Genomic DNA, 27,471 nt, shown 5'->3' on the forward strand with positions numbered 1-27,471 from the left:
ACCATCACCGAAACTGGAATCACATGATCTCCGATAGGCTCTGAGTCCCTTGCTTTCCCCTGCTAGGTTCGAGGTTTCAATAAGCTTTTCTTGCTCTGCTTCCTTTCCATGTTTCTGCTCCGGATCCCCCATCTTCCTAGTGGCAGCAGGGAGTAGGATTCCTGTGTCCCCAAGGAGGGGGTCACCCTCTCCTGCGGAAGAGGAAACACTAGACCCTAGTTTGAGTCCATTGCCACTCACTTGCATCTCTCGCATCTCTGCCAGTACTTCTACAGGACACCCCACTGACCCATCTGGGTCTGATAGAGCAGCAGGTACCACAACATTGACAGCAGTATCTTTCATCCCCAAGGGTGGAGGCATCCAAGAAGAAGAGGTTGGGGGAAAAGCTGGGGAGATCTGCTGCAAATTTCCTCGGAGGGGGTGGGTTTCATCTGAAACATGAGGGGTGACCCTCTGCTGGGACATATCACCAACATCAGCATTCAGTCTTTTTTCTCCTTCTCCTCTTTGTCTCTGTTCTATAGGGCCCATGGGGCTTTCAAAGGGCATTGCAAAAACAGCCTCTACAGCAGTTAATGAGGACTCAGATTGAATGGAATTTTGGGAGAAAAGGGGAGGGGTGCAGGTGATTGATACACCTCTCTCCTCTGACTGTGCACCTCCCTGTTCCCCTCTTCTTACTATCTCAGTTACCTCTTTTCCACCTATAGGTAGGAGAGGAAAAGAAACAGGAGCAATCTGATCCATATCAGGATTTACAGGTGGCCGCTCCACTCCAGGATTTGTATGTAGCTGAATGCATTCCAAGGCCTGGTCAATTAAGCTATTACTGGCAGTTTGCAGGCTTGCTTTCGTTTTTACAAGACCTGCAGAAGTTGCAAGGATTTCTATACAGTCACTGGAATCTTTAACAAACAAAGGGTCAGCCAATGCATCAATTCTCCTGGAGGCTTCCAAGTTTTTCTGATACTCTCCTAAGGGTTCTGCTATGCTCCAGGGGTTCCTTAATTGCACCCCCAGATTCCTCTCACCCTTCACTGGCTCTTGTTTAGATTCTCCCGTTTTCTAAAATTTCCGCTGTAGCATACTGTATTGTAGGCCTAGGCGACTCAGCATTCTTTACAAACTGAATAAAGCTGCTGGGTAAAGGGGCTCCAGCCTGCACTCCAATCCAGGTTAGAGAGTTTTGTTTCTCACAGCAATTCCCCAAGCGCTCTTCTCCTGCTGCAGATGATCTACTCTCCTTGTCTCTCTCCCCCTTTTTTTGGAGAGGCTCTTGAGTGGGCTCCCCTGCCGCTTCTATGGACTCTGTGGCCTCCATATTTAATTCCTTCCCACCCCAGCCGGGGGGGAGGATTTGTTTGGGAGCGCTCAGCTCCCCTCCTGAGAGTCACAGCCCCTTAAAAAAGGTCTCTACTCGTGTCCCAAAGTACAATAAATGCCTTGTAGTCGTCCAAGTCTATAAAGGTACCCCTGAAAAGGGTCTAAAATTCGCTCACCCCAAATTCTAACAGGAGCTGAAGTGAAGCACGTCCTTCGTCTCCGATATAGGGTTAGGGCTAGGGTTAGGGTTAGGTATGAATTTTTTTTAGGGTTAGGGTTGAGGGTTGAGGGTTGAGGGTGAGGGTGAGGGTTTGGGTTTGGGTTTGGGTTAGGGTTAGGGTTAGGGTTAGGGTTAGGGTTAGGTATGAAATTTTTAGGTGTGGAATTTTTTATTAGATATAAGCCATACTACAAGAAAGGTACTCAGCCACTACATATACGGCTGAATACCAACAAACCCGAAACCAAAGGTAACAACAACAACATTAACTCCCCAAGGTACCCCCCAAAGTACTCAGCACAGGAACAGCATCCAAGTCCAAGTCCAGAATCCAGGATGGAAATTCCAAGGGTTAGGGTGAGGATGAGGGTTAGGGTTAGGTATGAAATTTTTTAGGTATGAAATTTTTTTATTAGATATAAGCCATACTACAAGAAAGGTACTCAGCCACTACATATACGGCTGAATACCAACAAACCCGAAACCAAAGGTAACAACAACAACATTAACTCCCCAAGGTACCCCCCAAAGTACTCAGCACAGGAACAGCATCCAAGTCCAAGTCCAGAATCCAGGATGGAAATTCCAAGGGCCAAAGTCCAGTCCAGAAGCCAAGATCCAGAGGCAGCAGTCCAAAGTCCAGAATCCGGAAGCTGACATTTAATATCCAAATCCAATAACAGTAAGAAATTCAAGAACGATAATAATAAAACGAACAAGTAGTACAGAAATATATACAGAAATATATACAGGAAATACAGGAAATAGAGGAAATACAGGAAATCATATAATGTCCATACAATGTCCAGGACCCGAAGGTCAGAGTCCACAAACCAGAAACCAGAGTCCAAAAGAATGGGGCCAGAAGGCTTATAGGCCATAGTTCAAGTAATGGGTGGAGGGGTGTCCGTCATCCAGGGTTAGGGTGAGAGTGAGGGTCAGGGTGAGGGTGAGGGTGAGGGTCAGGGTCAGGGTGAGGGTCAGGGTCAGGGTTAGGGTTAGGTATGAATTTTTTTTTTTAATTAGATATAAGCCATACTACAAGAAAGGTACTCAGCCACTACATATACGGCTGAATACCAACAAACCTGAAACCAAAGGCAACAACAACAACATTAACTCCCCAAGGTACCCCCCAAAGTACTCAGCACAGGAACAGCATCCAAGTCCAAGTCCAGAATCCAGGATGTAAATTCCAAGGGCCAAAGTCCAGTCCAGAAGCCAAGATCCAGAGGCAGCAGTCCAAAGTCCAGAATCCGGAAGCTGACATTTAATATCCAAATCCAATAACAGTAAGAAATTCAAGAACGATAATAATAAAACGAACAAGTAGTACAGAAATATATACAGAAATATATACAGGAAATACAGGAAATAGAGGAAATATAGGAAATCATATAATGTCCATACAATGTCCAGGACCCGAAGGTCAGAGTCCACAAACCAGAAACCAGAGTCCAAAAGAATGGGGCCAGAAGGCTTATAGGCCATAGTTCAAGTAATGGGTGGGGGGGTGTCCGTCATCCAGGGCCAAAGGCGGGCCCAACGCCCCGATGGCATCCGCCCCGTTCATAGCCTGCTAATCGTCGTAGGGATGCCACGATGTAGCGTACCGTGCCCTCTGACCTGCTTTCTTTCTGTGTAATCCATTCCCAATGGCGCGCCCCCCATAGGCCCTTCAGAACAGTGAGATTGACGAGGCGGAGGGTGGAGGGTGGAACCGGCCAACACTCTTGACCCCGGGCCCCCCTTGGCCGCTCGGGACCCCGGAGCCCCGGTTGCTCTTCCCCAGAGATCACCGCTTCCCAGTGCTGATGGGCCAGGCTCGGCCAGCGCAGCGCCTGAGCCAGCCCTTCCCATACAGATCGGGAGGCAGGGCAGGTGGACACTACATGTTGCACGGTCTCTCGAGGTTCCCCGCCCACCAGCACCATCCCCGCCCCTCGGCGTTCAGTGACACATCGGAGCCGTCTGCATAATTGGGCTTCCTCCGATAGCCATGGACGGGCCGTCGCTATATCCGCTACCTGGTGATACCACCGCCAACGAATATCCCACAGGTAGAGTGGGACCCGTCGTTCTCGAAAGAGGGGGATCGGGTACCGGCTCTCCCGTAGATATGGGGACTGGTCAACTCGGGCGGCCCGACGTTCTGCCTCAGTGTGAAACAGGCACTCCTCCACCATTCACCGGTACAGATGACGGCGCAAGTGGCGGCCGGAGAGCGAATTATTCTTGACCCATGAGGCGTGTGCTACCCATTGCTTTACTGCTGAGAGCACCGGAATAAGATAGGCTGGCACGGTCGCCCGCCAAGCAGGCGACACGCGAAAGGCTAGCTGGTCCGTGTCCCACCACTTCTCCGCCCATGCCGTATCTCGCCATCCCAAGGCGAAAGCGGCCACCCAGGCTGGCGGCGGTGGTGACATTCCCTTTCCTTGCGCAATTGCTCCCGTGGCTTCTTCCCAATCCCGCCAGGCCCCAAAGTTTTGGGCGAGAAACTCTGCCAAGCAGGCTGGACCTAGCGCTGGTAGCGCCAGGCCGCCTTGTTCGTGCGGGCGGGAGGCTACCGCTCGGCTCTGAGGGAAATGGACCGTCCCCCAGAGAAAGCGAAGCACCAAGCGATCTACTCGCCGGAGCAGAATTTCCGGGATAGGGTAAACTCTAGCTAGGGCCATGGCGATAGGGTACAGGTAGGTCTTTAGGAAGATGACTTTTTGGAAGATGCCTAATCGCCAGTGCCGCCACAGTTCCAATCGAGCATCAACGGCCTGCACCCAGCGCTCCCACTCTCGAAAGCCGTTGCCCCCGTGAGCCAGTGAGTATCTAACTCCCAATATAGAGACATCCTCCACCACCGTCTCCACTCTGGCCGGCAACTCGTTCGGTCGCTTGGTCACCTCTCCCACTTCATCCGCTAGAATGGCCGTCAGAGGCTGCACGGTCAGGTCAGGTGGCTCACCGGCTCCCTCACAGGTCCACCCTACGGCGAAGCTCTTGTGCAGGTTGACTTTAGCACCTGAGCCACGCCCATAGGCACGAAGGGCCTCTAGAACACCATTCACTTCAGTGCGGTTCCGAATGAGGACGGTGACATCATCCGCATGCGCCACCAGTCCCACCCAAGCCGCTGTAGTTTCTGTTGGTCTTTCTTGCAGCGGCTCTCGTGTCGACCCTGACACCGTCCCCGGGCACTCTTCCCTTAACAGTGGGCAGGGTACTGGCAGTTGTGCCGAGAAGCCCACCAACCCTGACGCTTTGACCAGTGCTAAAGCGGGGTCGAGGGCCAGCACATAAAGGAGCGCGCTTAGCGGGCACCCTTGTCGCACTCCTCAGCATACCGGTATTGCCACCCCCCGCCAACCATTCAGTTGCGGGATTACGGTTGCCTCTCGGTAGAGCCACTGCAGATGGGAGACAAAGCGAGTAGGGATCCCTTTCCGGTGGAGCGTCTCCCAGAGGTAGTCGTGGTGGATGTTATCAAAGGCCTTCTCCTGATCCAGTTGGAGCAGGAAAAGGCCCTCTCCGCCGCCGCGACTCGTGACACTCTTTGCTCTTTCTTCTGTTTCACCCCCCAGCCCTGGCGCCCTTGCTGTGGTGGCAAACACCTCTCGCAAGAGGCACAACGAGTCTGTCATTCGCCGGCCCGGGACTGCACTGGTCTGACATGGGCGTACCAGACGGTCAGCAACATTCGCCAGACGGGTGTTTAGAACTCTAGCCAGGATGCGATTGTCTACATTAGCAAGGGCAATGGGGCGCCAGTTGACAGGGAGGGAGAGGTCCCCTTTTTTTGGAAAGAAGATTAACAGCGCCTGTGAGAAGTCCCTGAGCCCTTGATCTCGGAGTAGCAGCGAGTTGAAAAGCCACGCGAGCGGTCCGGCTAAGAGCGCCACATAACATTGATAGAAGCGCCAGGGTAGCCCATCTGGCCCAGGGGCGGAACGCGCCCGCCCCCTGCCAATGGCTATCCGCACCTCCTCTGTCGTGATAGGGGCTTCTAACATCAGCTGTTGTTCTTTCGTTAGCCCCGGTCCCCAGCCAACCTGCGCCTCTACCCTATCAAGGAAGGTTTGAATCTCCTCTTCAGGAATGGGTTTTCGGGTAAATACCTTGTGCCAGTGACGCTCCATCACCGCCAGCATCCCCTCAGGAGTGCTCTGAATCACATCCTCTGGTGCATCACGAAGACCTGTGCAGGACATCGGTGCAGCAGTGGTCGACGATGCCAAGCGGGACCGTTCCCACTCTCCAGCCTCGACCATTGGGCCACGGCTGCGACAGACACGGTGCTGCTTAGCCCGCGTCCGTTCTCCCTGGTGAAAGGCTGAAATCGTCTCCTGTGCCTCAAGAAGTTCCTCCGGCTGAAAAGATATCCCCTCGTCACGCCACTGGTGGCAGCGTAGGAGGGTATAGACAGCATTTTGATAGCCACGCACCTCATGACGAGCTCCCCGTCGCGAGTGTTCGCGGCAGCGCTCCGACAATAGTCTTTTCAGACATTGCCAGCTGTCCCAGAGGTCCGGATCCAGGGGATCCCCAGCCTCAACCTGGGCGGCCCAGACAGCCACCATGCCTTCTAGTTGTTGGCGTAGTTCCTCACTGCTATCTAGGGTGGCTGGACGTAGCCGCCAGAGCGGGCGGCCTCGAGTCCCGACCTTTCTCATCGTTGCAGCTGGTTGGTTGCCAGCAAGACTGAATGTCACTACCAGCATAGCATGATCGGACCAGTCAGAGGCAAGGACGCGGCATCGCTCCACTTCCCACCCCGTCGGTGCCCATACGCGATCGACGCGGCTGGCCACCCGCGGATGGTGAAACGTGAAGCGCGCCGACACCCCCACTCCCCGAGCCACTCCGTATCGCTCGCCATCGCTAAAGGGCTTGCCACGCCCGGGTGGGCAGAAGGCTAGTTCATTGGGTATCTGGAGCGCTGTATCCTTTAGGCCACGCTCTTTCAGGCCAGCCTTCTCTCTTCCGCTGTCAGAGATGGCGGTTCTCTGCCCACTGGTACTGTGCGGTCTTCTGGGCGGGCTCGGTTATTAAAGTCTCCCGCTACCAGCAATTGGCGCTGCGTATGGCTCTGAAGGAAGAGGCGGGGCCATAAACGCCGCCGCCCCTCTCTCCCTGTCGGTGCGTAGACTCCGCAGAGGCAATATGCACCTCTCGGGGCCTCTAGCCCCCCTCCAGCCGTCGGCAGCAGAGCAAAATCCACAACTAGCAGCCGTCCAGGAACGGCTTCCAGGACCCTATCAACTCGCCAAGTTGAACCCGGGGGTGGTTCTCCGAAGAGTACTCCGACCCCCGACCGTTCTCCCGGCTCGTAGCTCCAGAAAGACGGGCCCACACTCCAGAGGCGTTGCGCGTGGCTACGCTCACGTTTGGAGGCAAACCATGTTTCCTGCAGAATGATGAGCTGTGACCCAAGCTGTTGAAGGGCTCCCAGAATCTCTGCGCGGTGCTCCCATGAATGGAGTCCACGCACGTTCCAGGTGAGGACTCGGAGTGACTCCATTAGAGTGACTCTGGACCCCCGCTCCCCTGCTCCTTATCAGCAGCCTCAGAGGAGGCCAATCTCTGCTTTCCTGCCCCCTCCTGCGCCCCAAGCGCAGCAGGTGCAGGCCTACTATTTGTTATGGTTGGTGGAATGTCGGTGACACCCACCGTAGCCACCCCCGGCGGCCACTGCGATGAGAGAGCATCTGGTGGCTCCGGGGGAGGCACAGCCGGTGCCCCCGGCAGTTCCACAGCCCTTATGGTCACCTCCTTTCCAGCTGAACTAGCAGTAGTATCCATTTGGATTACTTCAGCTGTAGGTTCCTGTGGGGTGTTCTCATCGATGGCATCCTCCTCTCGCTGAGAGTTGCCCTGCTCCCTGCTCCTCTCCTCTTTCGCTACCTGCTCGACCTGATCCTCCACCGTCTGAATGCGCCAACGTCGTTCCACGCAATGAGCGCGAACCGCCGTCAGCTCAGCCAGACGATCTTCAGTTGGTCGCTCGAGGCACCCTTCACGGCATTGCTCTTCCCACTGCGTCAGAATCTCCAGCTCGATTCGTTTGTCCGCCAAGGATTTGCGGAGCTCTTCCACAGATACCCCTTGAAGGGAACGCAATAGAACACGGGCCCTCTCCTCTTCTGATAGTCCTTTGCTGAGTTTGCCTGGGATACCTCCGGAGGTTCCACCTGGAGGGCTACGTGGGAGCGCAGCGCCAAATCCGGCCGCCTCTGAAACCTGCCTCTTGGCAGCACGGCGACGATTGTTCGTCATCCCTCCTTGTGCCACTCCTCTGCCTAGTATTCCCATACCTATTGGTGGCTCGCATCCTTCAGGTTGCAGAGCATTTGCTGTCCCCACCCTCCCGGAGGAGGCTCCCTGAGCACTCTCAGTAATCTTGTCCTGCTCCTCATTATCTACACTTCCTTCCAAAACTAGGAAGCGATTGCCTAGATGTAGTTGCAGTTGTGGCTGCAGTTGTGGGCGAGCTACCAAAGGCGACCTGCGACGATGTCGCTGCGTTCCTCTCGCCGTCTCCCAGGGGCCCTCTTTGGCCCCTTCTTCAGGTTGACCGTCTCCCCATCTGGCTTCCTGCGGTGGTGGTGGTGGTGGTGCTGCCCGCCCCTCTCTATCTGCCTCACTATCCGCTGCCGGTGCCGATTCTTGGCGCTCTGCCGTTTGGGCCGCCCAGGCACGTCCTACCGCCTGCCGTAGGGAATCTTGGTACCCATCTGGATCTTGTTGATTTAGCCATGCCTGTGGGCACCACCGGTACGCATGGCCCTCATTCCGACACAGGCTACAGGTGACCGGCCGTTGGCAGGCAGACGTAGCGTGTCCCCGTACTCCGCATTTCGCACAGAGGGCCGATCGGCAGTCTCGGCGGCGGTGAGCGAAAGAGCCACAGAGAAAGCAGGCCGGGGGTTGACCACTATAGTGGGTCACTCCGCGGTCCGGACCCATAAAGAAGTACTTAGGCAGATGAAGTACCTGTCCTCCTTCTACACTCCTATGGAGGGCAATCACTGCTCGGTATTCACCAGTCCAAATGCCATACTCATCGATACGCCGCTCAGGGTCAAGGAGGACTGTGCAATGCCTCCGCAACCAGATCGCTACATCTTCAGGAGGGACCCCAGTGGTGCGAAACCCAATGTTCACCACCTTATTTTTGCCCCGAAAGAGAGGAACGACATCAAAGTCTTCAAAACAGCGGTTACCAAGCCGGCGGGATGTCCGCCAATGATCCCAGAAGGCTTGGTACGCGCGTTCGGAGGTGAGACAGACATCAACCTCCGTCAGTCCGGGGGGGGTAATGACCGCTAGAAACTGATCCCTTTGCATCCCCAGGCGGCCGAGGAGCACCTGTTCGATCACATATTCCCGTGTCAGACGGGCGGGGTTGGGCCCCCGGTAGCGCAGACGGACTACATAGCGCTCTCTGGGGTCGGGGTGTCGTGTTACCCTGCTATAGAATTCATCCAAAAAGCAGGCATCTTCAAGGATCTCCGCTTCCAGATCGAATCCAAACCCAAAATTCGAACCTGACGCCGTGCCGCGGGTGGAGCCACCGACACCCCCCCCCATAGCTCTCGGCATCGCTCGAGCTCCTCCACCAGCCGCAGCTGCATAGGTGCGACCGGGTTCTGGCGCTCTCTGACCGGTGTTATTGGCTGCTCTATCTGCCGAGGGTGGGCCCACCGATCCACTTGCAGTAGGCCGCCCCTCTTCCTCTCTAGGTAACGAGTTTGGCTCCCCAGCAGTTTGCCTCTGCGGCTGTGATGGGCATTGCCCCTCCCCCCTACTGAGAGTTCGCCGGCGTTGTAAAGGGGTTCCAGGACCCTTCCGAGGCACCTCCTCCCGGACCGCTGTGTTTCCCATTCCAGGCGATGGCCTCCCGCTGCCCTCATGAACTTCCTTCAGGGCATCAGTTGCCACTGAATCACCTCCCACCTCCTGTCTCATTCCCAATCCTTGCATCGTGACTCTTGGCTCCCTTCCTGATGAAGGCCCTCCTATGCCTATTGATGGTACTCCCTCCCCAATCTCGTGGCAAGGACCGATATTTAAAGCTGTGCTAGGCAATGGTTCGGTACAGGTTCCAGATGGATTGGTACCTACGTCTCTATCTGAGGTTAATGATAGAGGACCAGGGGTTTTAAAGGCACTGTCCACGGCCCGCAATACAGTCTGGGGATTCTGATGTCCTTGGGTACCAACCTCTACCAATTGTTGCTGTTGTTGCTGCGATGGCAAAGGGAGGCGAGGATCTGCAGTCGAGAAAGGCTGTTGTGGATGTCCTTGCTTTTGTGGGTATTTTTGATGTGGTTTCTTGGGTAATTGTTCATTGGTTGAGTTCTGAGATGTGATCATAGATGCGAGATCCGCATTCCGAGTATCAGCACACTGTAAGGGGGAAGAGGGCAGAGCAGGAGAGGGCAACCGTGGCGAAGTCCGAGGCTCCCCAACCACCCCTTCCTCCAGTCCCCTCATCCCTCCCACTGGCCCTTGTTCCTCCACCCACATCACATCCATTAGCTCCTCCCCAGCTCTCCCTCCCTGCTGCCCACCATTCTCCTGAGAAGTAGGAACACGTTGTTTTAAAGGCAAAGAAAGAGAATGAGAAAGAGAAAGAGAATAGCTCCCCGCTTGTTCCTCACCCATTTGCGGGGGGCCCCCTTCCGGGGGAGTCCCCTGGCAAGAATTCCGGGCCATCATTTCCAAGTTTGGGTCCAGGGGTATGGCCGATCGCCGCCCGACCCCGGTTACCACTGTCCGTCGCTCCCGACTGTCTGCTCTGCCACTACGCTCCTCCGCTGTCACTCTGAGTTGTCCAGTTCCAGAAGTGCCAGTCACCAATGACGCAGCTCTGTCAGACGAAGGATTCGCCGGAGTGTTCGCCGGAGGGGCCATCGGTGTCGTCGTCGTCTCTGTGGTCAGCATTCAACTTTGTCTCTGGGTAGTAGCCTTCTGCTGTCGTGCATTCCGCTGCCAAAATTTCAGGTGCCCAACGAGGCGCCATAGCCAGTCCACAAAGTCCTGACGCTGTGGAGTAGAGGTCTTTCTGCCCGTCTCAGTCCAAATAAGGGGGCAGCGGGAGGCATAGGTAGGCGCCTCCCAGATGCGAATTAGTTCTTGGACCATTCGCTCCATCGCAGCAGGTTCCAGCCAGTCCGGTAGGTTTCGTGTGGATGTGCGGGCGCGGCGCCCTATAAGCAGCCGCTCCACCACACCCAATGTCACTGATCTATGCATTGCTAGAGTTTGTATCGTGCCTTGGATGTTGCCTTGTAGTGCTGCAAGTACAGCAGGGTGCGCTCGATCCAGCCAATCAAGGATTTTGTCACGACTGAGTTTGGCTAAGCATGGGCCCGTAGGTGCGGGTAAGACCGCAAGGTGGGCAGCCAGGAAGCCCCACAATTTGAGCATGTCCAAGCGGTTTCCTGGGTCAGCCAGGAGCCAGGTGTCATAGCGCCCCCAGTCACACTGCAGGTTGGTTTGCCAGCGATCTAGGATGCGAGCCTCCCTTCGTCTCCCGATGGCCGGTAGTGGCCCATCTGGGCCATAGTCTTCCATCTCATAGTCTAGACTCCCGGTGTCATCTTCTGCGTTTGCAATGTCTCCAGCCCTATCAGCTGTGTTGTACTCAGCATTGGAGCTCACTGAAGCTTGTGAGCTCTCTAAATTCTCTATTACATCTCTAGGGGCCGGGGGGGAGCAGGTCGCCCCTCTGCAACCCCATCTTTCTCTCTATTCATCACGTGTTCAGATTCAGGTGTTGACTCTGAGGGGGGGGGCTGTACCCACGAGTCAACTATTGTGTCTTTAGCAGTTGATAAGGGTCATAGGGGCTCCACTGGAAGAAGTTCTTCAGAGTGCCCTCCGGATTGTTCCTCTTCCATTTCCCTTAGCCACACAGGGGAGGGGCTCAACACCTCATTAGCAGGGTTACTAAGTGGCCCAGGGGGCGTTGGAGAAACTAAGTTTTCGCTCTGGGAATCTATCATCGCCTTCGTGACTGCTGGGGCGATCCAATCCGATTGAAACAATTCTCTTGGAGATGTCTGCGCTCTCCACTCTGAAGTCTGGGTGTGTTTGCCCCCTTTTGGGTCATCATCCTTGTGCACCGTGGCACCACTGCTTATCATATTCTCAGAAAGATTTAGGGTGCTTGCACTCCTCTCACTTCCTCCTGGCTCTGACCAGGCAGGATTGGCAAAGACAGCTTCTACAGTCCTCAGGGAGGGGGGAAGTGAGGGGGGGTTCATCGGGGAGTGTCCTCGATGATCCCAGGGGGAAGAGGGGTTCTCCCCTTTCCTAGTCTCATTCTCTCCTTCTCCTTGCAGCTGCCCTCCTTGTGATTCAAAAGAGGCAGCAAGAAAGGCTTCTACAATAGCTGTCGAGGGGAGGGACATGGGTGGGACTTGCGAGGCAGGGAGAGGGTTAATGGAGGGGATTGCACCACCATCCCCAAATAGAGCACCCCAACTCCCTGCCGCCGCTCCTGTTTCAGCTGCCTCAGTAGCAGACACTAACTCCTCTTCTATCTCCATACACATTTGCTCATGAGCATTTTGCTCCAGGCAAGCTTTTGCAAGCTGTTTGCAGCTCAGGTCAGCATTCGCTACATTTGTATCTAGTAGAGGTGCTGCAGGCAGAGCTGCTGCAGGCAAACAGGCCTCTCTAGAGGCCTCAGCCACACCCTGCTGCTGCTGGTGATTTTCAAACTGTTCCAACATAGCTAGGCCTGCTTTTTCCCCCCCCACAAGGGAAAGAAGGTAGTTTTCAGAGGTTCTCAAACATAGGGCACCAGCCGGCTCCCCAAGTCCTACAGAAATTCCTGCCTTCGTTTGTTTGTTCTCCCAGGCCTTTACTCCTTGTCTCAAATCTTCTGGTGACTGTAGGACACCCTCCTGGACTCGCATAGGCCTTGGAAAGGGGGTTCCCTCCTGTTCCATATAGTCTTCATCCTCTGTGGCTGTTGCATTAGCAGCCAGCATTTCTGTGTTGGTGAGTCTAATCACAGCTAAAGGCTGCTGGGCTTGACTAGGCCCCGTTGGGGGGGAACCCTATAGCTCCCCCCCCCGAGAGTCCCCCAGGTCCTCAAGTGGTCTTAAAAGAATCCCCACAGTCTTAGGAACGTTTAGATACTAAATTTGGAGAAGTCCAGTCCCCCCCAGGGGGGTAAATCGCGCTCACCCAAGAAACTCGCAGGAGCTCTGGAAAAACACGTCCTTCCTCGTTGAAAACAGAGTTAGGGTTAGGGTGAGGGTGAGGGTTAGGGTTAGGTATCAAAATTTTTTTTTAGGTATCAAATTTTTTATTAGATATAAGCCATACTACAAGAAAGGTACTCAGCCACTACATATACGGCTGAAGACCAATAAACCCAAAACCAAAGGCAACAACAACAACATTAACTCCCCAAGGTACCCCCCAAAGTACTCAGCACAGGAACAGCATCCAAGTCCAAGTCCAGGTCCAGAATCCAGGATGCAAATTCCAAGGGCCAAAGTCCAGTCCAGAAGCCAAGATCCAGAGGCAGCAGTCCAAAGTCCAGGATCCGGATCCGGAAGCTGACATTTAAGGGTTAGGGTTAGGGTTAGGTATGAAATTTTTTTTTTTAGGTATGAAATTTTTTATTGGAATAAGCCATTCTACATAAATATTATAAAAATTATTACTCAGCCACTACACATGTGGCTTAATAATAAGAAAACGAAATTTACATAACATTAACCCCCACAGTACCCAACACAGGAACAGCATCCAAAATTAAGGTTGTAAGTTGCAAGATCCAAAGTCCAACGTCCAAAGTCCAACGTCCAACGTCCAAAGTCCACAGTCCACAGTCCAAAGTCCAAACTCCAAACTCCAAAATCCAGTCTAGGAGCCGATGTCCAGTTATCCAAGATAGGTGCAAGTCTGTAATCCAATCTGTAATCCAATCTTTATTAACCAAATCCAAGTAAAGGAACAAGAATAAGAACAAACCCAAGAATTTTACAGATAAGAATTTTAAGAATTTTTTAAACAAGAATTTTAAACAAGAATTTTAAACAAGAATTTTAAATTTTAAAACCCCTTCTCTTGCTCTCTACCAGTAGCCTCAGAGGAGGCTAGTCTCTATTTTCCTGCCCCCTCCTGCGCCTCAAGCGCAGCAGGTGCAGGCCTACTGTTTTCCATGATTCCCCGAGATGGAGAAGTATCTGATGGTTCTGGGGGTTCTGGGGGAGGCGTAACCGGCATCCTCGGTGCCCCTACAGTTTCTATGGTCATCTCTTCTCCAGTTATTTTAGTAATAGCATCTATCTGGGCCATCTCATTTTTATTTTCCTCCGGATTGTGCTCTTCCAAGCTGTGCTCCTCCATGCCATCCTCCTTTCCCTTATCCTTTCCCCTATCCTTCTCCCTATCCTTCTCTACCTTCTCCACCCGCTCAAGTTGATCTTCAACCGTCTGTATGCGCCAGCGGCGGTCCGCACAGTGAGCTCGGACCGCCGTTAGCTCCACCAGACGGTCCTCAGTCGGCCGCTCAAGGTAATCTTGCTGGCATTGTTCCTCACGTTGCTTCAAGATGTCCATCTCAATGCGTTCATTAATCAAGGAGTTGCGAAGTTCCTCCATAGATACCCCTTGAAGGGAGCATAAGAAAACCCGTGCTTTCTCCTCTTCTGTCATACCCTTGGTACGTTTGCCTGGAACTTTTCTAGGGGAACTAAGCGGGGTTATTGTGTTTAGTCCAGCCTCCTCTGAGACCTGCCTTTTTGTAGCTCGGCGACGACTGTTCGTCATCCCTTCATGTGTTATATCTCTGCCCATGTTCTTCCCTAGTATTCCTATGTCCAATGATGACCTACTTCCCTCAGGCTGCTGAGCATTTAGTGCCCTCGCTATCTCGGAAGGAGCTCTTTGAATACTCTCAGTGGAGCTGCCTCGCTCCGCATTGTCTACATTTCCTTCTAGAACGAGAAAACGATTGCCAAGGTGCAGCTGGGGCTCTGGACGAGCTACCGGTAGTTGCCTGCGATGGCCTTTTTGCACTCCTCTCACTGTCTCCCAGGGGCCCTCTTCAGCCCCTTCTTCAGTTTGACCCTCTCCCCATCTAGCTTCCCTCGGTGGGGTTAGTGTTGGTGGTGTTTGTCGCTCCCCCCTACCCGCCTCATTGATAAATGTTGTTTCTGACTCCTGGCGTTCTTCCATTTGGGCTGCCCAGGCATGCCTTACTGCTTCTTGCATGGATTCTAGGTACCTGTCTGGATCCTGCTTATTGAGCCATGCCTGCGGGCACCACCGGTATACATGGCCTTCATTGCGACACAGACTACAGGTAACCGGCCGCTGGCAGGCCGCTGTGGCGTGTCCTCGTACTCCACATTTTGCACAGAGGGCTGACCGGCAGTCCCGGCGGCGATGAGCAAAGGAACCACAAAGGAAACAGGCCGGTGGTTGGCCACTGTAGCGGGTCACTCCACGATCTGAACCCATAAAGAAAAATTTTGGTAAGTGGAGGATTTGACCTCCCTCTACGTTCCGGTGGAGGGCAACCACTGCCCGAAACTCTCCAGTCCAAATACCATATTCATCTAGACGTGGTTCTGGATCAAGGAGGACCGTGCAGTGTTTCCTCAACCAGACTCCCACATCTTCTGGGGGAATCCCAGTGGTGCGAAACGCAATGTTTACTACTTTGTTTTCACCCCGAAAGAGAGGGATAATATCAAAATCCTCAAAACATCAAGCGTTAAGCTGACGGGCCGTCCGGCAACGATCCCAGAAAGCTTGGTAGGTACGTTCAGAGGTGAAACAAACATCAACCTCCGTAAGGCCAGGGGGAGTAATGACTGCCAGGAAATGATCTTTTTTCATCCCTAGGCGCCCAAGAAGTACTTGTTGAATCACATATTCTCTTGTTAGGCAGGCGGGGTCGGGCCCTTGATATCGTAGACGGACCACATAGCGTTCACGGGGGTCTGGGCGCTGTGGTATTTTACTATAATATTCATCTAGAAAGCGGGCATCCTCAAGGATCTCCGCCTCTAAATCAAAGCCAAAACCAAAATTTGGGCGCGATGTCGTGCCACGGGTGGGGCCACCCACACCCCCCATCCTAGCTCTCGGGGCCGTTCCAGTTCCTCCACTAGCCGCAGCAGCATAAGTGCGTGCAGGTTCAGACACTCTCTGGTTGATGCCACTACTTGCCCTAGTCATCGGGGACGGGCGCATCGTCTCACTCATTTCAGGTCGTCTCGCCCCCTCGCCAGACAGCAAATGTGATTCCCCAGTATTTTGCCTTATGTCACCCGCTCCAGAGGATGGTCTCCCATCATCTTTCTGCATTTTTTCCCCAACATTACCTACTGCTAGGCTTCCTCCCATATCCTGTCCCAGTCCCATTGCTTCTGTAGTCTTCCTTTCTGATAAAGGTCTTTCTATACCTGTTAACGGTTCTCCCTGCCCAGTCCCGGGGAGAGAAACAATATTCAAAGGAGTACCAATCCAAGGCTCAGTACAGTTCCCAGATGGATTTGCAGACAAAAGGGTGTTCTGTGATGGCTCTTGCAGTTGTGGGTGTATTTGGCATGATTTCCTGGACGGGCATCCACCGCTCGATTGCTGGGATATCTTCATAGGCGCGATGTCTGCATGCCAATCGCCAGTATTCTGTGAGGAGGGAAAGGGCAGAGCAGAGGGCAGAGCAGCAGAGGGCAAACCAGCAGAGGGCAAAGGGCAAAGGGCAGAGGGCAAAGGGCAAAGGGCAAAGGGCAAAGGGCACAGGGGGCAAAGGGCAAAGGGCAGAGGGCAAAGAGCATAGGGCATAGGGCAATGGGCAAAGGGCATATGGCAGGGGGCAAAGGGCAGAGGGCAGGGGGCATAGGGCAAAGGGCAGAGGGCAGAGGGCATAGGGGGAAAGGGCAAAGGGCACAGGGTTAGGGTTAGGGTTAGGGTTAGGGTTGGTGAGGGTGAGGGTGAGGGTGAGGGTGAGGGTTAGGGTTAGGGTTAGGGCTAGGGCTAGGGCTAGGGTTAGGGTTAGGTAAGATTTTTTTTTATAGGTAAGATTTTTTATTTAAATTATTCATACTACTAGGTTACATCCCGTATGCGAAAAACACGTAACAATATCGCCACTCTCATAATAACATATCTAGCTAATACATATAATTTTCCTAACTAACTTAACACTAATACAATATATTAATCTCAACTCTATGTTATAGGAGGTGTCGACTCTGATGTCCACGGCCAGAATTTTCTCCACTTCTCATGCGGTATTTTTTCCTTTTCAAATAAACTCAGTTCTCTTATTTTTGATAATATTGTCCTAATTGTACTTTCAGAACTGCATATATTTTGAGTCTTAATTTCTTTTAACCGTTGCCAACATAAGATACTTAGAACAAATAAATTAACAATTCTTATCGTTGTCCAGGGTACATTCCAATAATTATTGACTACATAGTTTTTATTTCTAAGTCTTTTCACTCCTTTTTTTTGTCTCGGGCCTTGAATTCCTTTTTCTGGTTCTGCTCCCGAAACAATAGTTTCCCAGTTTTGCCTCAAAAGATCTGGCCAATCTAGAGTTTTAGCTATTATAGTCCACGTCTCTTTCGCAGATACACAATCTTTAACAAAATGTTGAATGGTTTCTTTTTGTGTCTGCCCTGTTCTTACAGCTTCTTCCTGACATCTTAATCGTGGACAAGCTTGGTTAGCATTTGCTAGCCACGGCTTATTTGTTTGCACGCTATAAATCTGATGAAAAAACTTCCATCTGATGTCCCATAGTTTATAAGGAATTCTTTGATCTTTAAAGAATTCTATCTGGTGTACAGGCTCTTTTAAGTACATAGATAAATTTCCCCTTTTTACATTCTTTTCAAATTGTGGTTGAAAACTATTTACTTCTAATAAATTCCTATAAATTTTCTTTTTCATAATTTTTGGTTCACCCCTTTCAATTTTTATTATGCTTGCCCTTAATTTCCATTTTCTTAAATTACTATAAATTTCAATCAAATAATCAGGTCCCAAACACTTTAGCGATTGTGTGATTTTATAATTGACCTTATCTTCTTCCCACCGTATTTTGGCCCAATCTTTAATTCTCCAGTGTTTGGCAAAAGCAACCAACCAAAATTGTGGTGCCAATTCTTTTCTTTCTACCTCTGCCCATTTTCCAAAATTATGACTAACAAAAATTGCTAAAAATTTGAAACCAATTGCTGTAAAATTTAAACCACCCTGTGCTACAGATTTATACGCCTCTGCTCTTGCAAGGGGGAAATTAGCCGTTCCCCATAGAAACTTAAATGCCATTTTATTGATTTCCTTAATGATCCTTTCAGGTGGTGGGTAGACAGCTGCCAAATTACCTACTACTGGGACTAAGTACGTACTAACATACATGGCTTTTTGATAGATAGAAAGATGCCATTTTTGCCACATTTGTATTTTTTCTTTAACTTTATCTCTCCACATAGTCCAATTATATTCCCACCCTTCCCATTTAACTGCAAAATAAATTCCTAATAATTTAACATGTATTTTAATTTGCCCTTCTACAGCTTCTGAATTTATTGCTTGATTTTTATTTTTATTACTAATCAGATATTCTAATGGCATTACTTGTATATTTCCCTTAATGTTATTGGGCGATATTATAAAACTCTTTTGCATATTTAACTGGGCACCAGAAGCCTGACCAAATTGTTCAAACAAATCTCTGATTATTTCTATTTCTTGTTTATCATTTACTAAAATAGATACATCATCTGCATGAGCAACAGCCTTCACACTTAGATCACCCGAGTCCAAGCCTGACATGTGCATTAAATTAACAGGTATTGGTATTTGGATTCCCTTTAAACTATCTTCCAACTGTATTTTACATAAAACAGCATCTAAAACTAACACATATAACAATGGACTCATAGGACATCCCTGCCTGACACCAGACTTTAACATTATTTGTTTCCCTCTGTATCCATTAATTTGAGGCACTACCACTGCTTTTTCATACATCAATTGAAGATGATTAACGAAAATCGCCGGAATGCCTTTCCAAAGAAGTATCTCCCACAAAAACCGATGATGTATATTATCAAAAGCTTTCGTTTGATCTAATTGTAATATATGTCCTTTCCACATCCCTTTTTGTACAAGTTGAAAAATTTCTCGAAATAAAAGTAGTGAATCTACCATAGTTCTTCCCGGCACTGCACTTGTTTGAAATTTAACTATTATCTTACTAGCTATCTTAGCTAACCTATTATTAAATATTTTTGCTAAAATTTTATAATCAGTATTTGTTAAGGCTATAGGCCGCCAAGTTTTTACTAACGTAAGATCTCCTTCTTTCGGAAAAAAAATTAAAATACCATTATAAAATGAATTAGGTAAATTATTTCTCTCTAGGGCTTGATTATATACCGCTGCAAGTGGTTTCGCTAGCCATTTCTTAAATATTTTATAAAAATTCCAGCCCAGACCGTCCGGTCCCGGTGCTGATTTTCCTTTCCCTGAAACAATTGCCATCACCACTTCTTCCTCTGTGATAACTGCTGTCAACATTTGTTCATCTTCATCATTTAACCCATCATAAAGATGTTTCAACCTCTCTTTTGGTATGGCCACTATATAGTCATGCACCTGTTTAACTGAAATATTTTTTAAACTAAACATATTTTCATAATATTGTTCCATTAACTGGAGCATACCTTGGGGATGAAAGACAACATCGCTGTCTTCATCTTTTTTTAATCCTTTAAATTCTACTGGAACTTTAGGGTTTCTAACCTTTGCCCATTCATCGATATCAATGATGGGTCCCTTTGCTCTGTTATTTTTATATCTTTTCCTTTTGTCCCTCTGTTTTTGATGATAAGTTTTAATCGTATTTCTGGATTGTTCTAAAACTTGTTTATTATATGGTTGGCTTTTATTAACATACAGGTGACACTTTAAAAATTGAAAACGGCAGCATGATATTGTTTTATTTCATTTTGGTTAGCCCTTCTTTCATAATTCCTACATTGTTTAACTACTGATCTCTTTAAACGTTCCCACCATTGATTTAAATCATCCCCATACAAATCAAATAAAGTTAAAAGAATAGCTAATGTTGTGGCTATGACCTCTTTACACTCTAACATATCTAACAACTTAGGCCTTAACCGCCATAAAGGCTTGCCTCGAGAAAAAACTTGCCCCATACTAAATTCCATTGCTAATATGACATGATCTGACCACGGAGTAACAATTGTTTTGCATTTTTCCACCTTTAATTGTTTAGGGGCACGTATTCTATCAATCCTACTCGCAAACAAAGGATGATAAAAAGTATACCTCACACCATCTAAAACGGGATAACTATTAACATATGCTTGTCTTACACCTACAGGAAAATAATCTAATTCATTTTGTATCTCTAAAGCCTTATCTACTAAATTTAACTTATTCAAAAATGTTTCTAATTCTCTTTCTTCAACCGTTAAACCCACGGCCAATTTTTTATTTTTAAATTTTGATGATCTATATGCACTCCTATCAGCTAACCTAGACCTATTATTAAAATCTCCTACTATTAACAAAATTCTATTTGTATTACTATAATCTTTCAGATTACCCCATAACTTTTTTCGCTCTGCCACACTAACTGGGGCATAAAGTCCACACAATCTAAACGCTACTCTTCTATTTTTACTATTACCTATCTGCTCTATAACTGTAAAATCTACAATTAAAAGCCGTCCCGGTACGGCCTCCAAAACAAAATCAACGGTGAGATCTGTACGAGAACGAAAAAGAATCGCAACTCCTGTCGCATTGTCCACACCGTAAGACCATAACGACGGTCCCGCATTCGACAACTTCTGAGCATCGCATCTCTGTTGTTCGCTATTAAAATTTATCTCTTGAAGCACATAAATATCATAACACAATCTGGGTAATAAAGAAAGCACCTCATCCCTTTTTGTTTTCATTCTAAAACCTCTAACATTCCAGGAAAGAATTTTTAAATTTAAATTTGAAATTGAATTTAAACCTACCATAAAATATATTTATATTTATATTTATACTTATTTATAAAACCTATTTATATTTATACTTATTTATACTTATTTTTATAAAAAACCTATTTATAAACAATTTTAAACAATTTATAAACAATTTATTATAATCTAATTTAAACCTATAAATTATTTTCCCTAATAATAAAACTTTAAATTAAAAACATATTAAATCAAATTATCTATCTCTTAAAATACAGTGCCATAAAACAGGAAGATTCACTATTGAACTTAAAATCTTTATCACCACAATACTATTTGTTTTTAACTCTTCTCTTCAAGATACCTCTCCTTGCATCTCATTTTCTCTTTCTACCCCTTCAGGTAAATCCTGAAGTGTAGTCTTACTGGGAGAAGTATTGGTAAAAGGAATAGGAGGGGGTTCTTCAGGGATATTTAAAGGGAAAATTGGAGAACTGTTATCTATTACCACTGTTTGTACATGCAAATTCTGTTGTGACAGATTAACTTCTTGCAATTCCTCTAAGTCTTTTCTTCCGATAGATTCAACAACCGGCTTGATGAGCAAAGAACTTTCTTGTTGTGAATCTAAAAATTGAGACTTTGTTTCTTTAATATTTTCATTCCTTTGTTCTTCTTCTAGATTAGTTCCTTCCTGATGCCTTTGTTCTCTATATTTTTTCTTTGGTTTCCTTTGTTCTTTTATGAAATCTCTGTCTGGAATATTTTTTTGTGTCTTTTGTTGTCCTTCCTTATTACTATGACTCATAACACCACGATCTAAATTTTGATCTAACCTTGCATCCTGTACTATTTCCAAATTTTCACCTAAGACTCGGTATCTATTTGTTTCTGTAATTAATGTTCCATTATTTACCATTTCTAAATGCTTTGTCTTTTGATTACTTTTTCCTCCTTTTCCCTTCTGAACTGTATTCCAATTATCCTGTCTTTCTTGAGAATTATTCCTTATAGAATCAATTTTCCACCCTTGAGTATCAGTCTCTGCCCGACTTTCGGGTTGTGGTCTACTTGTCCTCTCTTCTTTTCCCATATCTCTTTCTTGCCTAGCTTTCCTTTTCATCTGCATAACAGCTTTTTGTTTTCCTGACTGCCCTTCTTTCAGCCTTTGCACTTCTATCTGCATCCTGTCTGTTATAGTATGATTGGGGGCACCATAAATACGTATGACCCATCTCATCGCACAGATTACACGTGATACCACGATGACAATAAGCCGTTTGATGACCTCTCTCCCCACACTTTGCGCAAAGCGATGTTGTGCAGTTACGTCGTATGTGATCATACGCCCCACACTGAAAACATGCAGCAGGTTGGCCACTGTATCTTGTAATACCCCGGTCTGATCCCAAAAAGAAATATTTAGGTATATAACCCTGCCTAGTCTCTTCAGAGCGATTTCTAAAAGAAACCACACATCGGTATTCTCCAGTCCAATAACCTTCTTCATCATATTTTTTGTTTGGACCCATTAAAATGTCTGCATATTTCCTTACCCAAAGCGCTACATCCTGTGCCGGAATAGTGGTAGTGCGTAAACTAATTGTGAGTACTCTAGTATCCCCACGAAGTAATGGTATAATCTCATAACCTCTTAAGAGTAAATTGTCTGCTTGACAGGCAGCCCTACTGGCCATCCAAAATTGTCTGTAAGCACGCTCTGAAGCAAGGCAGACATCCGTCTCTTTGGAGCCAGGTAGTTGTATCACAACCACTATATCTTCTTTGGGAAACTTTAAAGTATCTCTTAAGAACACTTTAGTGAGATAAGCCCTCGTGTCCTTTTCAGCCTCCGCTCCAACATAACGAAAGCGTACAACATACCTCTTTCTAAGATCTCTTTCGTTCGAGGCAGCATTGAAAAAACCCTCTATATATTCTTCTTCATCCCCTTCAAAATACAACCTAGGCATTAATGGATTACTATCTTCCCTCTGCACATTACCTCTTGTTGCCTTTGCATAAGAACGAGTTTGTGGCAATCCTGAACCAGTGGGACGGGACTGATCTAAAGAACTATGAGTTATCCCAACTTCTCCTCGTTCCCTTTGCTTCGATGATGTTCTAATAGGACTCTGCAGTCCAGGTGAGCGAGAGCTTTCCACAATACTCACAGAATCTGCTCTTGGATTTCCTTTTGGATAAATGTCTTTTGGTGTTAATGTAGATTGTACTTCTCTTTCAATATCAGTTATAAAAGTCTCTTGTCTCGCTTTCACTCTTTCTCCTCGCTCCAACCTCGATTGCAAAACTTTGTCTTCATTCCTATGAAAAGAAGAAAACCCACAAGCGCCAGAAGCCATACCAGTATCATTCATATGACCCTTCCCTCCATTTGCCAAATTTGTTTCTAAATCTGTTTCTAAATTTGTTTCTAATACTGAGATTCCCTCTAATAAAACTTCATCAGATACATTTCTTATGGAATCCTGAACAGTCTGGATCTTCTCACTCCCTTGTTCACTCCACGGTAATCCAATTCTAGGTCTTTTTTTAACCGTCTCGGGTGTTTTTTCCTGGTCTGAGCTACTGTCTATATAATCCTTTCCTTTTTTATTAAACTTCCTACTTCTCCCCTTATTTTTTGGTCTACCACCCTGCGTTGTTTCCAGATCTCCCTGCATCCCCATCGCCTCACCGATTGTCGGGGGCGCTTCCTTAGAAGACACCCCCTGCAAAACCAATTGGGCCCGTCTCTCCTCCTCATCGATCTCAGCAACCTCTTCCATTCTCCTTTTGGGAACTGTCAACGCCACCGATGCTGACTCCCCTCGTTGTTGTTTATCATCTTTTCCTTGTTTTATGATTTTCTGCCTCTGTTTTAAACAATCAATTACTTTTTCCAACCACGTTATAAAATCTTCTTCTGGCACTAATTTGCTTCTATTGTCAATTTGGCTCCAAAAAGGAGGCGGAGGCTCATCAGAAGTCTTAATAACTCGAGATCTGTGAATATCTTGAAAGTGCTTTATCAGATGTTTTTCTTCTAGCCAATCGGGATAAACCTTTGTAGACGTTCTCGGCTTCCTCGCCACTAATAGTCTTAACACACAATCAATCGCTAAAGATCTTAAATAACATAATTCTTTGTGTCTCGACTTCACCCTCAAACCTGAAAGTGTTTCTTTTAATGGCTTAAAAGTTTTGTTCAAAAATTGTACTATTTTTTGTTGACTATATTTGGTCAATTTTTTTGTCAAAACATCAGGTAAAGCCACATGGGTCATCACATAGCCCCAAAGGTGTAGCATGTCACGTTTTTCAAATTTAGCAGGTAAAATAATCTGTTCCACTTCAGGTAACTTTTTATGTATTATTTCAGTCCATTTTGCCAAAATTTGTTTCTCCCTCGACTCCCTCACCTTCGGTACAGCAAATTTTGGGTCTTCACGAGACTCAGAGGCCGTTATCATATCCAGTGAAATCATTTTCAAAAATGTCCATAAGAAATTCTGAATTAACTTCCCCTTCAGAAATTTCTGATAGGCCACTCCTTTCCACCATTGTCTCTTCCTCTTGGCTATCCTCATCTTCTTCTTCCTCACCACTGGATTGTTCAGTGAGATCTATTACCTCTGATTCATTATCACTTTTAATTTTTTCATGTTTATTTTCTGTATTATTTTCTATATTATTTTCAATTTTTGTATTATTTTCAATTTTTGTAATATCCATATGTTCTTCTATTTGTTGTTGATTATCACCTTGATTAACTTCAAGATGAATTAAAGTTTGCATATAAACTTCCTCAGCAGATTGTACATTTTGTCCCACAGTTACTTCACTGTGAGATATATCATTCACATTTTTTTCAGTTATTATTTGTGATAGTTCTAACGATTCCCTTGTAAATTGTATAATGTCTTTCTCCTGTAAGGCTTGGAGCTCAAAAGAAATCAACTGTGACTTGTGTGGAGATCTGTCTCTCTCTTCCACATTTTCTTCAAACTGACTGGTTGCTATTTGTACTGTCTCTTTAAGAGAGAAAAAATCTCCAAATTGATTTTCAACAATATATTTATTATATATTTTCTCATGTTCAGCTCTGTTTCTTCTCAACCTCTTTGTTACTTCTATGTATTTATCTTTTCCATAGTCTTGAATATCTTTTTTTGAAAAGCTATTAAAATAGTTTTCTTCCTTTATTATGTTATGCAAACTTGCTTTCATTTTCAGTAATTCCTGCTGAGCCTCTAACGAAAAGTCTCCTGTTTCTGGTGAAAATTCTTTTTGCATTTTGTCAGCAGCCTGCAATTGTTGCTGTTTGACATTATCTCCTGTAAGACTCTCTCTCTGAAACTTTTCACGCTCTCTCAAAGTTTCTGCAGCCAGCAAGGCTTCTGTAAACTTCTTTCCACAGACACTTTCAGTCTCCATTGCTTTAAATGGAACTGCTGAATCACTGTCAGCCATTTTATTTACTGTTTGTTCTATGGGAGTCCTAGGGGTCTCAGCTTCTTCTAAGTTTGTAAGCTCTTTTGAGGGGATTTGGGGGCCCACTTCAACCTCTACCAATACTTCAGGGATCTCCCCCTCCTTCAAAATCACTGGCATTGTAAACATTTCGTCACTTAGGGAAAGCTGGGCTTTTGAAAATCCCTCTTTGTACTCACTGTCCTCCATTGTTTCCAGGCAAGTCTCAGCAGCATTTTGAAATGGTCTTTCTTCAACAGCGTTTTTTTGAGGATCCCCTCCACTGTCAGGATTCATACTGGTCTCAAAAGATGCACCAGAGTCTTCTCCACCTACCTCAAGCATTGAGGCAGTGGCATGTTGGTTAGATTTTAAAGAATAAAACGTTGTGTTTTGGATCTGGAGGAGCTCCAAAAAACTACCACCTTCTCCCACCAAATCAGGGTTAGGGTTAGGGTTAGGGTTAGGTAAGATAAGATTTTTTTTTTTTAGGTAAGATTTTTTTATTTAAATTATTCATACTACTAGGTTACATCCCGCACGCGAAATCACGTAACAATATCGCCACTCACCGAAAACATATCTAACTAATACATATAATTTATCTCTCTAACCTAACTCTAATACAATATATACCTCTCAAACCTATATTATAAAAATTCACATCAAAATAATAACTTAAAATACAATACTTTAAAAGAAACACATAAAAAACATTACCATTAAAATTTACCATTAAACTTAGCATAAAACTTTATTACCTAAATGCAAAATAGTCTCATTCCTTATCTTCTCTTCAAGTTACCTTTTCTTGGACCTCATCCACTCTTTCTACCCCTTCAGAAAAATTCTGAAGTGTAGTCTGACTAAGAGAAAAAGTGTTAAAGGGAATGGCAGCGGGAGGGGGTTCAGCAGGAGGGGGTTTAATAGGAGGGGGTCTGTTTTTTTGTTTTCTTTGTTCTTTTATTCCTTCTCCATCTTGAATATTTTTTTGTGTCTGTTGTGTCTTTTGTTGTTCCTTCTCATTACTATGACTCATCTCCTCATTTACAATTACACTTTCCCCTTCTATTACCACTTCTTCACTTAAGACCCAGTATCTATTTTTTTCATAAAATAATTTCCCATTATTTACCGTTTCTAAATGCTTTGTCTTTTGTTTACTTTTCCCTCCTTTCCTCTTCTGCACCATATTCCATTCATCCTGCCTTTCTTGAAAATTATCATTTTTTCCCATAGAAACAGTTTTCTTCCCTTGAGTATCAGACTCTGCCAAATTTTCAAAGTGCGCTCTACTTGCCCTCTCTTCTTTTCCCATCCCTCCTTCCTGTCTAGCTTTCTTTCTCATTTGCGCATCAGCTTTTTGTTTTCCTGACTCTGCCATTCTTTCTGCCTTTGCACATCTATCTGCATCTTGTCGATTGTAATATGCCTGAGGCACCAAAGATACGTGTGTCCCATCTCATCACACAGATTGCACGTAATGCCACGATGACAAAAAGCCGTTTGATGGCCTCGCTCCCCACACTTTGCGCAAAGCGATGTTGTACAATTGCGTCGTATGTGATCATACGCCCCACACTGAAAACAAGCAGCAGGTTGGCCACTGTATCTCGTAATTCCCCGATCTGATCCTAAAAAGAAATACTTAGGTATGTAACCCTGCCTAGTCCCTTCAGAGCGGTTTTTAAAAGAAACCACACATCGGTATTCTCCAGTCCAGAAACCTTCTTCATCATATTTTTTAGTTGGACCCATTAAGATGTCTGCATATTTCATCACCCAAAGTGCTACATCCTGTGCCGGAACAGTAGTAGTACGTAAACTGATCGTGAGTACTCTAGTATCCCCACGAAACAATGGTATCATTTCATAACCTCTCAAAAGTAAGTTATCTGCTCTACAGGCAGCCCTACTGGCCGTCCAAAATTGTCTGTAAGCACGCTCTGAAGCAAGGCAGACATCCGTCTCCTTGGAACCAGGTAACTGTATCACAGCCACAATATCCTCTTTGGGAAAATTTAGAGTATCTCTTATAAACACTTTAGTGACATAAGCCCTCGTGTCTTTTTCAGCTTCTATTCCTACATAACGAAAACATACCACATATCTCTTTCTAGGATCTCTATCCTCTGAAGCAGTATTAAGGAAACTCTCTAAATAATCTTCTTCATCCCCCTCAAAATACCACCTAGGCATTGATGAATTAATGTCCTTCCTCTGCGTATTGCCTCTTGTTGTCTTTGCATAAGAAAGAGATTGCGAAAGTCCAGAACCACTCGGATGGGACTGACCTAAAGACTCATGAGCTGTACTAGCTTCTCCTTGTTCCCTTTGCACCAATGATGCTCTAATAGGACTCTGCATTCCAGGTGAGGAAGCACTCTCCACAATACTCACAGAATCTGTCCTTGTGTTTCCTTTCAAAAAAATGTCTTTCGATGTTAATGTGGATCGTGCTTC

The 27,471-nt window shown here is 46.8% G+C and overlaps 1 long non-coding RNA gene across 1 annotated transcript in view; it reads left to right on the forward strand.

Moving 5' to 3' along the window:
- LOC133378472 (uncharacterized) overlaps positions 1-27,471 on the forward strand; it is a 39,116-nt gene that overhangs the window by 10,112 nt on the left and 1,533 nt on the right. The window contains exons 2-3 of the long non-coding RNA XR_009761038.1: positions 16,762-16,812; positions 18,307-18,384. This is a non-coding gene — a long non-coding RNA (uncharacterized LOC133378472). The remainder of the gene's footprint in view (positions 1-16,761; positions 16,813-18,306; positions 18,385-27,471) is intronic.

Source organism: Rhineura floridana, chromosome 2, assembly GCF_030035675.1.
Source record: "Rhineura floridana isolate rRhiFlo1 chromosome 2, rRhiFlo1.hap2, whole genome shotgun sequence".
Classification (NCBI taxonomy): Eukaryota; Metazoa; Chordata; class Lepidosauria; order Squamata; family Rhineuridae; genus Rhineura; species Rhineura floridana.